Genomic DNA, 17,877 nt, shown 5'->3' with positions numbered 1-17,877 from the left:
TAAGTCAAATAAGGCTGCCGTGTCCTTGTGTTATGATGTAGTGTCCTTTGGGTATATGACCAAGAGCATGGGCTTGAGGTAGATTAATTCCTAGTTTTCAATGAAACCACCCTATTAGTTATCTAAGTGGCAGTGCAAGTTTGCACTCCCCTTGCTCCATATCCTTTCCAATATGAGCTGTCACTTATGTTTTTAATCTTAGCAGTTCCATCAGGTATAAGCTGGAATCTCAATGTTGTTATGATTTGCCTTTCTCTGATGTCTAAGGAAGTTGAACATTCCTTTAACTGTTTCTTGGCTATTTAAGATTTCTCTGTTGAGAATTCTATTTATATCTGTACCCCATATTTTATTTGATTATTTAGTTTATTGATGTCTAGCTTCTTGATATATATATATATATAAATATATACACACATATATATATATATCAAGAAGCTAGACATCAATAAACTAAATAATATAATATATACACATATATATGTATATATATATATATCAAGAAGCTAGACATCAATAAACTAAAATATGTATATATATATATATATATATATATATTGAATTATACCTCTGTCTAATGATATGGAGTTTGTCAAAATATTTTCCATTATGTGGGCTGCTTTCTTGTCCTATTGACAGTGTCTTTTGTCCTTTAAGAGCATTTCAGTATCATGAGATCACGTTTGTTAATTGTTAGAGGAGGGGAAACTTGTTCATCCCTGCCACCCGACTAACTTAGCCCCCCCCTTAAACCACACAGAAATTGTATTAATTGAATCACTACTTGGCCCATTAGCTCTGCTTTCTTATTGGCTAATTCTTACATCTTAATTTAACCCATTTCTATTAACCTGTGTATTGCCACAAGGCAGAGGCTTACTGTGTAAAATTCCCAGCATCTGTCTCTGGTGAATCCATGGTATGTCTCTGACTCTGCTTTCTTCCTCCCAGAATTTAGTTCTGTATTCTCCGCCTACCTAAATTCTAACCTATAAGACCAAGGCAGTTTCTTTATTCATTAACTAATACAAGCAACACATAGAAAGAAGGACCTTCTACACCATTTCTCCTTTTTTGTTTAAACAAAAAGGAAGGATTTAACATGGTAAAATCACATATAACAAAACTATAGAAATGACAGAGACATCATGCTGCCTAGACAGTTACCCAAAATTCTGTACCATTGGAGCATGCATCTTCAGCCTACAGGCCCATAGTATCCAGCAGATGATGTGGGAGAGTCTTCTGTTTGTGTTGATTTCATTCATTAATAAAGAAAACTGCCTTGGCCCATTTAATGGGCCAGCCCTTAGGTGGGTGGAGTAGACAGAAAGGAAGAAGAAAGTGAGGTAGATGGCTCAGTCAGATGCCATGCCTCTCCTAAGTGAGACAGATGCCATGCCTCTCCTCTCTGAGCCAGATGCAATGAAGCTCTGACCCAAGATGGATGTAGGCTAGAATCTTCCCAGTAAGCCACCCCTTGTGGTACTACACAGATTACTAAATATGGGTTAATCAAGATGTGAGAGAATTAGCTAATAAGAGGCTGAAACTAATGGGCCAGGCAGTGTTTAAATGAATACTATTTGTGTTGTTATTTCAGGGCATAAGCTAGCTGGTGACTGGGAGCCTGGCGTTATGAAAATCAGGTCTGCCCACAGCTCCTCACTACAAGCAGACTTTTTCACTAAGCAGGAAATTTCAAAGACAGTTCAGTCACTTTCTTCTGTTTCCTAAAGAATGTCTCACAGACACTTTCATGAATCAGGAATGCTGAAGGACCATCTCACCTTTAGACAAGTTCAGTAGTCATCTCTCTGTGGTTGCTGCATGTCCAGTGAAGCAATACAGGCAATAGGAGTTTCTTGCCCAAATGGGTAAGGAGCCTGTAGAGGGAGCTGTTATTCAGAATCTGTAGTGAGGAGCAGACGGGCTGCGTTCCTGCTGCCTGGCTCCCGCTTGGTTAGCTTTAACGGAAATAATTACACGGAAACTGTATTCATTTAAATACTGCCTGGCCCCTGGCCCGTTATCTGTAGCTTCTTATTGGTTGATTCTCGTATCTTGCTTTAACCCATATTTAGTAATTTATATAGGACCACGAGGGGTGGCTTACCAGGAAAGATCTTAAACTGCGTCCATCTCAGAGAGGAGAATCATGGCGACTGCATATAGCGACTGCCTGAAGCGTCTCCCCACTCCTGCTACCCAGCATTCTGTTCTGTCTACTCCGCCTACCTAATTTTCTGTCTCTTAAAGGGCCAAGGCAGAATCTTTATTAATAATGAAAGTAACACATAGACACTCCTCCATCAGGAGCCTCTTCAATACCCATCTTTCTCTTGAAGTAATTGGTGCTGCCAGGGACAGACGTGTTTCATTGTCATGAAAAGTACTAAGTTATTAAAACATTTTAAATGCCATATTCTGAAGGTCTTTAAAAGATTTGAAGAATACACATCAAACTGAAATATAACTCTGTCCATTTAGAAAATCTAACTAACATGATTACAAGCTTGACCATTATAGAAGACTATCTATTGACATATATTTCTTAATTATACATTGCATTTTTAAATGAGCTTCACAATCACAATACTTAATCAAGAGCAGAAATATACATATAACAAAATTGACTTTAATATTGTATCAATAAACCAAGAATCATATCAGTGCAAATTATTCATCTCTATATCATGTCCCCCTTTAAATGTAAAGAAACAATTATAAACAATATTTGGGAATATGGGCATAGTTTTATCCATACTGCTTTCTGCTGTTTGGGGGTGCTGGTAATCAGGTCTTTTATGGTGTATCCTGTGTGCTAGGCTCATCTCAGTCAGCAGGTAGACAAATTAAATTTTTGAGGGTGTTGATAGTGACCTTTCATGAGGCCTTGGTCCATGAAACCATACTCACCTAGAAGCAATCCACAGGTTCTCGTCTTCTGTGAAAACAATAGAAGAACCTCTTTTCTCAAGCAACATGTTCTTAGACCCAAATTTTGATGTCAAGATACCTTTATAATATACAGCTGGTTTAGCTTAGCCACCCATACAATAAAATGTGTCTCTGTACTTTAGATCCTTCACAGTCAAAAAACTAAAAAATAATAATATATATATAATCAAGATTCTCTGTGAAAATTTCATTTTAATGTGGCTGATTTTTCTTTATTCCTTTTAATCTATGACTATCTGTATTCTGTCTCTTTTTAAAAAAAAAAGGTTTACTTTTTTACTGACTTCTCAATAGGTATTCTATTCAGGTAGTTTTTTGCTGTGCCAATGCTTTCCAGGTTATTTTCCACTTTATCATCTCTTAGTTTTATCTGGATCTATTTTGAGTTCTTTGATGAACTTGAGTTTTTTGCAATATGACAGATATGCATCTATCTATACTCTTCTATATGCTAACATATAGACCAGCACCATTTGTCAAAGATGCTTTTATTCTCCATTGTATAATATTGGCTTCTTTCTCCAAAATCATGCTGTCATAGGTATGTGAATGTACATCTGTGTGTTTGATTCAATTTTCTTGATCCACCTATTTGCTTTTATGCCAATACCATCCTGTACTTTTATTACTATAGTTCAGTAGGAAAACTTGAAATCAGGAATTATCAAAAATTCTCATGATTCTTTTATTGTACAGAATTGTTTTCTTTTATTTTTCAGGGTTATTTTAGCTATTCTGGCTTTATTTATTTCTTTGTTTTTCCATATAAAGTTCAAAATTGTTCTTTCAAAGTTTGTAAAGTAATGTGTTGAAATTTTAATGGAGATTGTACTGAATTTGTGTGTTGATTTTTGTACAATGAAAAAAATTAATATGTTAAACATATTGATCCATGAGCATGGGAAGTCTTTGCATCTTCTGATATCTCTTATTTCTTTCTTCCAAGACTTGAAGTTCTTGGAGAACATGTCTTTCACTTGCTTGATCAGAGTTACACCAAGATATTGAATATAAGAAATATAAAATGAGACAATTATTATCTACCAAAGACAGACATGTGTGAGTTCATCTATGTGTAACTTATTTTACAAAATTTTAAAATTATTTGATAAAATATATGAAAACAAAGCAAATATTTTTTCTTGAAATATACAGATGTTTAAATAGCTCATTAGTTAGCTCCTATCTTTTATTAAATCAAAAAATAAGAATAAATAAAAAGCTTACAAATAAAACTTCATACATTACAAACAACTTAATTGATTTAAGTTTCTATCAAAAAAAGTTTCCATTCAGAGACTTTTATATGTGGTTAGCGTTGATACTTTTTATGCATATGATTTTATCATCAATATGCCACATTGAGTCACAGATCTTGTTTACAAAAATACTATAGACATATTCAAGTGCAACCATTTGAAGATATTTGTTATTATGCTATGAAATATGTTGAAAGAGAGAGAAATTTGTATACATATTTTCCCTGATTGAATTCAGAGTACCTACTTCCTTCTGTTGTTCATAACTGCTTCTAGCATATAATCATCCACTTCATGTTCATAGACAGTTTATGTACATTGTAGATTTCATATTACTATAAATGTCCATCATGACACCAGTGGAAACATAAAACCAACATTTGGACAAATGGAGAAAAATTAGAAAGATTAATCTTTTTAGCTTTTTTGAGAAAGGGTTTCTCTATAGCTTTAGAGCCTGTCCTGGAACTAGCTCTTGTTGTCCAGGCTGGCCTCAAACTAAGAGAAATCTGCCTGCCTCTGCCTCCCTAATGCTGGGATTAAAGGGGTATGCCACCATAGCCCGGCAAATCATTTTAGCTTTAAAATATGAGTTATTTAAAGAATGAATTTAATTTGCAAGTTAGACATAAATTTACAAATATAAAATTATATATATATATTGTATTGAAAAACTATACTTAACTTTAAAATAGTAAAATAAAAATTTTATTATGAAGTTAATTATATAATTATTACAATGTAAATTAGGTAAGCAAATACTTCTGGCTTCAAAATATAGGGATTTTTTTCAAGTTGCACAATCCTAACTTGATTCCTACATAAAAACTTTTCTCCAAATATTGTTTGTTTTGATTTTAATATGAGTGCTGTGCCTTCATGTATGTTTATATATCAGAAGATTTTTTGGACTGTCCTCAGTGACCAAACGAGATTAAGGGACCTCTTGAAACTGTAGTAACTGCAAGTTGTGAGCCAATATGTGGGTACTAAAATCAAACCTGGGTCCTCTGAAATATCAAAGAAAATATACTTAACCACTGAACTTTGTCTCCAGGTACTATTTTTGGAATTAAAAAAAAATTCTCTGCTTTGGAAGGTTATGGAAACTTATTTGCTCACTTCAGGATACACATTATATCAGATATTTATTTGAGCTAATAACTTAATTTCCTTTAATCCCAGCACTTGGGAGGCAGAGACAGGTGAAGTGAGTTTGAAGCCAGCTTGGTTCCCAAGAGCTGTTGAGAGCTGGTGAGAGCTGTTGAGAGCTGTTGGGTATTATTAAATGGATCAAGGTATAGTTAGATACAATAATTCTAAACTTTCTCTATCTCTCTTTGCAGTCAGTGTTTTCCCTATTTTTGGCAGCCACTGGTTATTCATCCTACTATTTGTGTGTGTGTATGTGTATGCACACATTTAAGAATGGAACTAATGAAAGTAAATAGAATTTAGCCTTTCTGATATCCTCACCTCTTTCAGAGAATACATGAGATTAATTCATGCTGTTGAATATATTCACAGTTTATTTTCTTTTAAATACTCAGTAGTATGTACATATTGAATAACAATCTACTTTATGAACGTTTATTGTATAATCAATTGAATGGTCAAGATTAAAGCAGTTTTAAATATTCTGAAGCAGGATTTTTTTCATGTGAATGTTAATTTCACTTGGAAAATACTTAGAACTGGGTTGAATGTAACATAAACTGTTTGTGATTAACTTATTAAGAGATACAGTGCTACTTTCAAATTTAATTTTGACTTTAATTTATATTTATATGTATATGTCTTTGTAAGTCCACATGTATGGAGGTGGTTTTTCAGAATACAAGAGACATTAGGTCCATATGCCCAGTTCATTTGCTCTGATGTTGGACTTACAGGTATTTGTATATGAAATATAGGTATTGTGATATATGACTATCACCTGATATTTACCTTAGGACCTGAACTCTGGTGTTCCTGAAGAGTAGTAAGACTTTAAACCCTAGTATCTAGAACTGATTTTTGAACTAATACTCTTTGCCTTCCTGGAAGCTATAGGAGAGTTTAATCTCTTCTATATCTTTACAGGCATTTAATGTTTCAATTAAAAATGCATTCAAGGACTGGAGAGATAGCTCAGAGGTTAAGAGCATTGCCTGCTCTTCCAAAGGTCCTGAGTTCAATTCCCAGCAACCACATGGTGGCTCACAACCATCTGTAATGGGGTCTGGTGCCCTCTCCTGGCCTGCAGGCATACACACAGACAGAATATTTTATACATAATAAATAAATAAATGTTTTAAAAATGCATTCAAATACATATAAATACGTACTGGATTGACTTTTATAGAATTTTTTGTCTTTATTTTATGTGAAAATTTATTTTCCTTGTGTGTTCTCTCCACCACATGCTTAAAATGCACTTAAAAGCCCAAAGGGGGCATTTGATTCCATAATACTGTAGTTATAGATGGTTGCAAGCTATCATTTGGGGGTTAAGAATGGAAATCAGGACATCTGAAAGAACAGTTATTTCTGAGTCACTGTTCTAGCATTAATTTTTATGGTTTTCACCATCATTTTTCTGTTAACAAATAATATTGATACTATTACAGTCTTATTTGACACCATTAAGAGGGTTCTGACTATTAGACTCTAGTCACCAGGATTTTGTAAGAAAAGCCTTTACTGTCTGAATAATCTTGAAAGTCTCTGAATGTCATTTTTAAAATAAGTTGGAAAATTACTCAAAACCCCACATATATTATCCATTGAAATTTTATTGGGGTAATAAAATGCCATATTTATTATAATGATCACTTATCTGATACTGTCCTGAATCTTCTGACAGTTGGTTCCACCAATACACCTGAGTACAATAAAAATTATGAATTTGAATGACTACTTCTATGATATATCTTTAAATATTATATGCATTCAGATTTCATCATTTTCAAATTTAAACACCAGAATGGGAAGGTCAGGAGGCAATCAAAAATGCATGTCAAGATCTCCTCAAAGCAGTCATGTTTCAAGAGATGAGTGTATTTCTGATCTTGTAAGTCTTAAATGTCATCATGACACAGCCTAGAATTACAAGAAAAGAGTCTCAATGACTAATTTTAAAAATTAGTTTGTATTTATGAGATATTGTCTTAATTTATTATTGATGGAAGTGGCACCATTCCTAGGTAGATAGCTATGGCAATATATGAAGTTTAGGGATTTACCACATAACAAACCAGCAAGCAACTTTCCTTCATGATTCTTTTATCAATGTTCTTGTCTTGAGCTACTGTCCTGACTTTTTCTACAGATGCATTGTGTCCCAGAAGTGTAAACAAAGATGTGGTTTATCACAGCAAAAGAAAGTAAATTAGAACAATTTCCAATGCAATAAGCAGGTAATATTTCTAAGTTGTCAAAATTACTCTAGTTGATACTAGGGGAAGATAATAGTAATTGAAAGATAAAAAGTGATAACTTTATCTAATAATGAAAAGAATACATAAAGAGTTAATGAAATATAAAATCAATCAAGATATGATGAGAAACAAAAGAGCTGTAGAAGACAAAGAAGACATTTTCAGCAAGTAGCTAGAAATTAGGTTTCACACTTAGTTTCACAAGTTTGTAGATATTATACTTGATTGCTGAGATAACAATTTTAATGCCTATAAAACTGAGCTCATATTATCATGTATGAATATTACATGCTAAAATTAAATAACCAGAGAAAGAGAGGTGGCTCCACAGCTAAAAGATTACTGCTCTGGAATTTGGTTTCTAGTACTCACATGGTGCCAAAAAAATTACTGCAATTCCAGTTTCAGAGAATCTGATATTGTCTTCTGACTTCCTAAGGCACTGCATGCTCCTTGTACACAGGTATATATGCAAGCAAAATATACATACATATAAAATAAATATAGGTTTTAAAAAAGATAACCATCTATAACTAAATATTATGTTATGTGAGCGTAAGGAAGAAAGAAAGAAGATAAATTAAAGCATTTGTTTGGTACTAAAATCAATGATGGGAACAAGTGTCACTATCTGTTTCTGGAGCTGGAGAAATTATTGTTAGTAGTTAGGAAAAAGGGAATGAATAGTTTAGTAATGAAAAGAGGGACAAGACACCAGTGAATAATATGAATCCCAAAGATAAAAATTTAGGTGTGTGTGTGTGTGTGTGTGTGTGTGTGTGTGTGTGTGCATGCGTGCATGTGCACACATGCACACACACACAAATACACATAGGACTAAAAATATGCTAGGTTATATTTAGGAAGAACCAGCTCTACTTCAAGAAATAAAAAAGGAAGAAGAAAGTGGTTTAGAAGTTCTAAAATGAAAATACAGGAAATTGTAGGAGATTTTAATAAGAGACTATTTATTAGTCCCATTTTTGTACTTGAAACAGAAGAAAATCTAAAATCTCCCTCTTGTAAAAAATCTCCAAAGAGTCCTGCCAGCAAGCACATTTAATGATGCAATGCCTGATCTCAAGGCAAAGAAAACTTGCTCATGCTTGGAACTAAGGAATCTTAATTAATTTATAATACTGTTTATTTCACACCACCCCCATAACAGACTACTCTCTAGATGGCTTCACAGATGTGTAAATACCATCTGTAGAGGAAAAAGATTTATTGAAATAAGTGACATTTTTTTTTTATTTATGTCACTTACTGACTCATAGAACAGCAATTATGAGACACAATTTGAGTAAAAATTTAGCTAGCTGCTAACAGCCAGTAAGTTTTGGTATATAAGAAAAAAATAATAAAATGAGGATGCTTACTTTAGGCCTAGAAACTTTTTTATTATTATTTATTTATTTATTTATTTATTCATTCGTTTATTTACTTATTTATTTAAAAATTTCACCTCCTCCCATACTCCCATTTCCCTTCCACTCATCCCACTACCCCTACCCCTCACTCTCCAGTCCTAAGAGAAGTCAGGGTGTCCTGCCTTGTGGGAAGTCCAAGGACCCCCTCCATCATAGGAAGGTGTGCATCCAAATAGACTAGGGTCCCAAAAAGCCAGTACAAGCAGTAGAATCAAAATCCAGTGTCATTATCATTGGCTTCTCAGTCTGCACTAATTGTCAGCAACATTCAGAGAGTCTGGTTTTATCACATGTTCGTTCAGACCCAGTCCAGCTGGTCTTAGTGAGCTCTCATTAGAAAAGTCCCACCGTCTCCATGGGTGGAATCACCCCTCGCGGTCCCGACTTCCTTGTTCATGTTCTCCCTCCTTCTGCTCTTCATCTGGGCTTTAGGAGCTCAGTCCAGTGCTCCAATATGGGTCTCTGTCTCTATCTCCATCCCTCACCAGATGAAGGTTCTATGGTGATATGCAAGATATTTATCAGTGTGTCTATGGGAGAAGGCCAGTTCAGGTACCCTCTCCTCTGCTGCCCATGGACCTAGTTGGGGAAATCCTCTTAGAAACCTGGGAACCCCTCTAGAGCCAAGACTCCAGCCAACCCTAAAATGGCTCCCTTAGTTAAGATATCTTTTTCCTTGTCCCCATATTCACCCTTATGGCATGTATTCACTCATAAGTGGATTCTAGCCATAAACAAAGGACATTGAGCCTATAGTTTATGATCCTAGAGAAGCTAAATAAGATTGTGAACCCAAATAAATACATATAGTGATCTTAACCACCTCTACATACATATAAATAAAAGCACAGTAATATATATGTATATATATATATATATATGTATATTTACATATATGTATGTATATACATATATGTAAAAAAGTTTTATACTTACTAAACCTATTCGGGTTCTGTGTTGATACTTATTAGGTTGTAACTAGTGTCCATCCATCAGTATTTAAATATCCAGGATCCCTTAAGTTCTTTGAAGATGAGTGGTTTCCTGTGAAGATAATAAAAGAACCCTGCCCCCAACCTATATGCTTTTCTTACCATCAGCATGATCATCATCCTTGTGAATGAATTTTTTTTCTTTTCCAAGGGGTTTCTCCTCTTCAAACCGAACCTTTATTAATTTTGACGGTATCCACAATTTTTCCTCTCCTGTGGAGACAAGAGCAAAACCCCTTCCCCAACGCAGCACATCTCCTGGCTTCCATTGCGAGGTCAGCACATCCTTGAAATAAACTGGTTGATTTAATTCAGCAGACTTTTCCATTATCCAATGTGTTTCTGCAGCCATTGTCCAATCCTCATTAGCGTTGAGAAAATTCAAGGTTAATGAAGCACTATGTAACCTATTTCTAGGGGTATTTTCCACCCCTATCTGTTTGTTTAACATATCCTTTATAGTTCTATTTGATCTTTCTATGACTGTTTGACCTGTAGGATTGTATGGTATACCTGTAACATGCTTAATATTGTCATAAGCAAAAAACCGTTTCATTTTCCTAGAGACATATGCTGGATCATTATCCATCTTTATTTGTGTAGGTATACACATGATGGCCATAACTTCTAATAAATGAGTGATTACTGAATCACCTTTTTCTGACCTTAAAGCAGTTGCCCATTGAAAACCTGAATGAGTGTCAATGGTGTGGTGTACATATTTTAATTTGCCAAATTCTGCAAAGTGAAACACATCCATCTGCCAGATTTCATTCCTTTGAGTGCCCTTTGGATTAGCTCCTGCAGGCAGTGGTGTTTGGTTATAGAAATAGCGAGTAGGGCATTTCTTTACAATCTCCTTAGCTTGTTGCCATGTAATAGAAAACTCTTTCTTCAAGCTTTTGCTATTGACATGATTTTTTTTATGAAATTCAGAGGCCTGCAGCATACTAGCAATCAACAATTGATCAATTTCTGCATTACCTTGTGCTAGAGGACCTGGCAGACCCATATGGGATCGGATTTGTGTTATATACATAGGGCAAAGCCTGTTCCTGATCATGTCTTATACCTGGATAAACAATGAGGTTAGTTCTGTATCATCAGGTATAAATTCAGCAGTTGCAATATGTAAGATAACTCTTTCTGCATATTGTGAGTCAGTAACTATATTAAGTGGTTGTTTAAAATCCCTCACCACCATAAGAATGGCATATAATTCTGCCTTCTGGAGAGAATCATAAGGACTTTGTTCCACCTTACTCAAATCTTCTGAGTTGTAACCTGCCTTCCCTGATTTATTAGCATCAGTATAAAATGTACGTGCTCCAGTTATCGGAGCATCATGGATGATTCGAGGAAAAATCCAAAAAGTTCTCTTTATAAAGTTAAGCCTCTTGCTTTTCAGATAGTTGTTATTGATTTCTCCTAAAAAAATAGCACAAGCTCTTTGCCATGGTTCATTATCTTCCCACAACTTTTTTAGTTCATCAGCAGTGAAAGACACTATAATTTCTGCTGGGTCTATGCCTGCTAGTTGACAAAGTCTCAATTTGCCTTTTATAAATAATTCAGAGACTTTTTCCACATAAGTTTTTATTTTCTTACTTGGTTTATGTGATAAAAAGATCCATTCTAAGATAATATCATCTCTCTGAATTAAAATTCCTGTAGGAGAAATTTTGGAAGGCAATATGACAAGAATACAACTGAGCGCTGGATTCACTCTGTCCACATGTGTCTCTTGTAATTTCTCCTCAATCATTCTCAGCTCCTTTTCGGCTTCAGCTGTTAATTCTCTGGGACTGTTTAAGACTCTTTCGCCATCCATGGTTTTATTTAAATGAATTATCATATCAGGTGTTATCCCAACAGCCAGTTGTAAGCTGGAAATGTCTACTAACAACTTTTGAAAGTCATTGAGAGTCCGTAACCGATCTCTCCAAATTTGTACCTTTTGTGTCTTAATTTTTTGCAAACCTGTTTTATAACCTAGATAATTAACAGAATCTCCTCTCTGAATTTTTTCAGGAGCAATCTGCAAACCCCATTTAGGTAAAAGTATTTTTACTTCTTCAAACAGTCTTTCTAAAGTATCCATGTTTGAATCAGATAACAGAATATCATCCATGTAATGATAAATTATAGACTTGGGCAATTGCTTGCATATTATTTGCAATGGTTGATTTACAAAGTATTGGTACAGGGTGGGAGAGTTCAACATGCCCTGTGGGAGGACGGTCCACTGGTTTCTCCTTGTAGGTTGAGAGTTATTATAAGTAGGTACTGTGAAGGCAAACTTTTCTCTCTCTTTTTCTTGTAAAGGTATAGTGAAGAAACTATCCTTTAAATCAATAACTATGAGAGGCCATCCTTTTGGTAATAAAGAGGGCATAGGAATTCCAGATTGCATAGAGCCCATAGGATGAATAACCTTATTGCTAGACCTGAGATCTGTCACCATTCTCCCTTTACCAGATTTTTTATTAACAATAAATACAGGAGAATTCCAAGGGCTGGTAGATTCTTCTATATGTCGAACATCTAATTGCTCTTGTACCAGCTGTTCTAAAGCCGTCAACGTTTCCTCAGCTAAAGGCCATTGCTTTGTCCATATTGGTTTCTCAGTCAACTATTTTAGAGGCAGGGCTGTTCGTATCTCTGAAGGGCCATCAATTGCTTTGTATTCTTGTACAGCCCGAATGGCCGGTTTCTGCCTTCTGTAATATCTTTTAATATTTTTCTCAGTAATATAGGCTCTAGAAGCAGCAGGAATGTTAATTTGGGTATTCCATTGCTGCAATAGGTCACGGCCCCATAAATTCACTGCAATATTGACTACATATGGCCTTAATTTTCCTATTTGTCCTTCCGCCTCTATGCATTCAACCCATCTCGTACTCTGCCTTACTTGAGATAGGGTTCCAATTCCCAGGAACTGAACATTTATGCCCTGAAGAGGGCAATATTGATGCCAAGATTCTGGAGTAATGAAACTTACATCCGCACCTGTGTCCAGTAGGCCAGTAATAAAAACGCCATTTACACACACTCTTAACTTTGGTCTTTGTTCATTTATAAATGTCTGCCAAAATACACGTAACTCATCTTTCAGGCTCTTTTTGCTTTTAACAGCATGCATGGGGCTTACTAATTTTCCGGATGAGGCATGTTCTCTGCAGTAACCGGAAATGACTGGACCATATTCGCCATGGGGGCCTGCGAGAGGCCCCACCATTGCATTTCCCTGTGGCAACAGGTTGCCTTGTCTATCTCTTGTTGACCTGCCCTCATTCGTCCAGTGTCTGCCTTTTCCACATCTACATATACCTGAAGGCTGAGTCCTCCTATGTCTGTTATTTCTAGAAGAGGCACTATTATTATTATTATTATTATTATTATTATTATTATTATTTCTGAAAATCCGTTGTCTGTAATTCCTTTTAATATGTCCCATTTTGCCACAATTAAAACATTTGGTAACTTGATGCCTCCTTTTTGCATTAGAAATTGCTTCTTCTTTTTTTTCCAGTTTATTTATTTTTTATTAAAAATTGCCATCTTCTCCCCTCCTCCTCCCCCTTCCCTCCCCTCCCCTCCACCAATACCCCCACTCCCTCCCTCTCCAGGCCAAAGAGCCATCAGGGTTCTCTACACTATGTTGAGTCCAAGGTCCTCCCAACTCCCTCCAGGTCCAGGAAGGTGAGCAACCAAACTGACAAGGCTCAAACAGAGCCTGTCCATGTCGTAGAGAACAAGCCCATCACCATTGTCCTTGGCTCCTCGGTCAGCCTCCACCATCAGCCACTTTCAGAGAGTCCGATATGGTCGCATGTTCCATCAGTCCCATTCCAAGTGGACTTGGTGGTCTCCCATTAGTTCTGTCCTGCCGTCTCAGTGGGTGAACGCATCCCTCATGGTTCTGACTTGCTTTCTCATGATCTCTCTCCTTCTGCTCCTCATCAGAACTTTGGGAGCTCAGTCCGGTGCTCCAATGTGGGGCTCTGTCTCTATCTCCAACCATCGCCAGGTGAAGGTTAAGGCTCACAGTGAGCCCATCCATGCTGTAGAGTTCACATTCATTGCCGTTGTCCTTGGTTTCTCAGTCCTCCTCCACCATCAGCCACATTCAGAGAGCCCGGTTTGGTCCCCTGTTCTTTCAGTTCCATTCCAACTGGACTTGGTGGTCTCCCGTTAGATCTGTCCCACCGTCTCAATGGGTAAACGCACTCCTCACGGTCCTGAATCCTTGCTCATGATCTCCCTCCTTTTGCTCCTCATCGGGACCTTGGGAGCTCAGTCCGGTGCTCCTATGTGGGGCTCTGTCATTTTCTCCATCCAATGCCAGGTGAAGGTTCTATGGTGATATGCAAGATATTCATGAGTATGGCAATAGGATCTGGACATTTCTGGCACCCTCTCCTCAGCTGCCCAAGGACCTAGCTGGGAGCATATTCCTGCACACCTGGGAACCCCTCTAGAGTCAAGTCTCTGCCAACCCTAGAATGGCTCCCTTAAGTAAGAAAAATAATTCCTTGTTCCCATATTCACCCTTCCTATATCCCATCCATCCTATTCCCCCAAGCTCTTCCCATCCTCCACTTCACACTTTTCTCGCCCCATCCCCCCTCCCCCCATCCCACCCACCCCTATGTTCCCATTTTTTGTCCTGCAATCTTGTCTACTTCCAGTATCCAGGAGGATAACTATATGTTTTTCTTTGGGTTCACCTTCTTATATAGCTTCTCTAGGATTTTTACGAATTATAGGCTCGATGTCCTTTATTTATGGCTAGAACCCAATTATGAGTGAGTACATCCCATGTTCATCTTTTTGGGCCTGGGTTACCTCACTCAGGATGGTGTTTTCTATTTTCCTCCATTTGCATGCAAAATTCAAGATGTCATTGTTTTTTACCGCCGAGTAGTACTCTAATATGTATATATTCCACACTTTCTTCATCCATTCTTCCACTGAAGGGCATCTAGGTTGTTTCCAGGTTCTGGCTATTACAAATAATGCTGCTATAAACATAGTTGAACAGATGCTTTTGTAATATGATTGGGCATCTCTTGGGTAAATTCCCAAGAGTTGGATTTTTGGGTCCTGGGGTAGCTGGATCCCAAATTTCCTGAGAAACCTCCACACTACTTTCCAAAGTGGTTGCACAAGTTTGCATTCCCACCAGCAATGGATGAGTGTACCCCTTACTCCACATCCTCTCCAGCAAAGGCTATCATTGGTGTTTTTGATTTTAGCCATTCTGACAGGTGTAAGATGGTATCTTAACGTTGTTTTGATTTGCATTTCCCTGATTGCTAAGGAGGTTGAGCATGCCCTTAAGTGTCTTTTGGCCATTTGAACTTCTGTTGAGAATTCTCGGTTCAGTTCAGTGCCCCATTTTTTAATTGGGTTCATTAGCATTTTAAAGTCTAGTCTCTTGAGTTCCTTATTTATTATGGAGATCAGACCTTTGTTGTGGGGTTGGTGAAGATCTTTTCCCAGTGAGTAGGCTGCCTTTTTGTCTTAGTGACAGTGTCCTTTGCTTTACAGAAGCTGCTCAGCTTCAGGAGGTCCCATTTATTCAATGTTGCCCTTAATGTCTGTGCTGCTGGGGCTATACGTCGGAAGCGGTCTCCTGTGCCCAAATGTTGTAGAGTACTTCCCACTTTCTCCTCTAACAGGTTCAGTGTGTTCAGATTGATATTGAGGTCTTTAATCCATTTGGACTTGAGTTTTGTGCATGGTGATAGACACGGATCTACTTTCATTCTTCTACAAGTTGACATCCAGTTATGCCAGCACCATTTGTTGAAGATGCTTTCTTTCTTCCATTGTGTGCTTTTAGCTCCTTTATCAAAAATCAGGTGTTCATAGGTTTGTGGGTTAAGATCTGGGTCTTCGATTCCATTGGTCGACTTCTCTGTATTTATGCCAATACCAAGCTGTTTTCAATACTGTAGCTCTGTAATAGAGTTTGAAGTCAGGGATGGTAATGCCTCCAGAAGTTCCTTTATTGTATAAGATTGTTTTGGCTATCCTGGGTTTCTTGTTCTTCCATATAAAGTTGATTATTGTCCTCTCAAGATCTGTGAAGAATTTTGATGGGATCTTTAAGGGGATTGCATTAAATCTATAGATTGCCTTTGGTAGTATTGCCATTTTTACTTTGTTGATCCTCCCAATCCAAGAGCAAGGGAGATCCTTCCATTTCCTGGTATCCTCTTCAATTTCTTTCTTCAAAGACTTAAAGTTCTTGTCAAATAGGTCTTTCACTTCCTTGGTTAGAGTTACCCCAAGATATTTTATGCTATTTGTGGCTATCGTGAAAGGTGAAGCTTCTCTGATTTCTTTCTCTACTTCCTTATCCTTTGTATATAGGAGGGCGACTGATTTTTTTGGAGTTGATCTTGTAACCTGCCACGATACTAAAGGAGTTTATCAGCTGTAGGAGTTCTTTGGTGGAGTTTTTTGGGTTGCTTATGTACACTATCATATCATCTACAAATAATGAAAGTTTAACTTCTTCCTTTCCAATTCGAATCCCCTTGATCCCCTTGTTTTGTCTTATTGCTATTGCTAGAACTTCAAGTACTATATTGAAGAGATAAGGAGAGAGTGGACAGCCTTGTCACGTTCCTGAATTTAGTGGGATGGCCTTGAGTTTCTCTCCATTTAATTTGATGTTAGCTGTCGGCTTGCTGTAAATAGCCTTTATTATATTTAGGAATGACCCCTGTATCCCTATTCTCTCCAAGACCTTTATCATAAAGGGGTGCTGAATTTTGTCAAATGCTTTTTCTGCATCTAATGAGATGATCATATGGTTTTTATCCTTCAGTTTATTTATATGATGGATTACATTGATAGATTTTAGTATGTTGAACCAGCCCTGCATCTCTGGGATGAAGCCTACTTGATCATAGTGGATAATTTTTCTAATGTGTTCTTGGATTCTGTTTGCCAGTATTTTATTGAGAATTTTTGCATCGATGTTCATGAGTGAGATTGGCCTGTAATTCTCTTTCTTGGTTAAGTCTTTGTGTGGTTTAGGTATCAGGGTAATTGTAGCTTCATAGAAGGAATTTGGCAGTGACTCTTGTGTTTCTATATTATGAAATACCTTAAGGAGTATAGGTATTAGGTCTTCTTGGAAGTTCTGGTAGAATTCTGCATTGAACCCATCAGGTCCTGGGCTTTTTTTGGTAGGGAGTTTTCTGATAACAGTTTCCAATTCTTCGCGACTAACAGGACTATTTAGAGCATTTACCTGGTCCTGGTTTAACTTTAGTACATGGTACTTATCTAAAAAAGTGTCCATTTCTTTTACATTTTCCAATTTTGTGGCATACAGACTTTTGTAGTAAGATTTAATGATTCTTTGAATTTCCTCTGTGTCTGTGGTTATGTCCCCTTTTTCATTTCTGATCTTATTAATTTGTGTGTTCTCTCTCTGCCGTTTGATTAGTTTGGCTAGGGCTTTGTCAATCTTGTTGATTTTCTCCAAGAACCAGCTTTTTGTTTCATTGATTCTTTGGATTGTTTTCTGTGTTTCTATTTTGTTGATTTCTGCCCTCAGTTTGATAATTTCCAGTCTTCTTCTCCTCCTAGGTGAGTCTGCTTCTTTCTTTTCTAAAGCTTTCAGGTGTGTTGTTAAGTCTCCAATGTGTGCTTTCTCCGTTTTTTTAAGTGGGCACTTAGTGCTATGAATTTTCCTCTTAGCACTGCTTTCATAGTGTCCCATAAGTTTGAGTATGTTGTGTCTTTATTTTCATTAAATTCAAGAAAGACTTTAATTTCTTTCTTTATTTCTTCC

Source organism: Arvicola amphibius, chromosome X, assembly GCF_903992535.2.
Source record: "Arvicola amphibius chromosome X, mArvAmp1.2, whole genome shotgun sequence".
NCBI lineage: Eukaryota > Metazoa > Chordata > Mammalia > Rodentia > Cricetidae > Arvicola > Arvicola amphibius.
The sequence above is the reverse complement of the archived record's forward strand: the minus strand, read 5'-3'. Positions refer to the sequence as shown.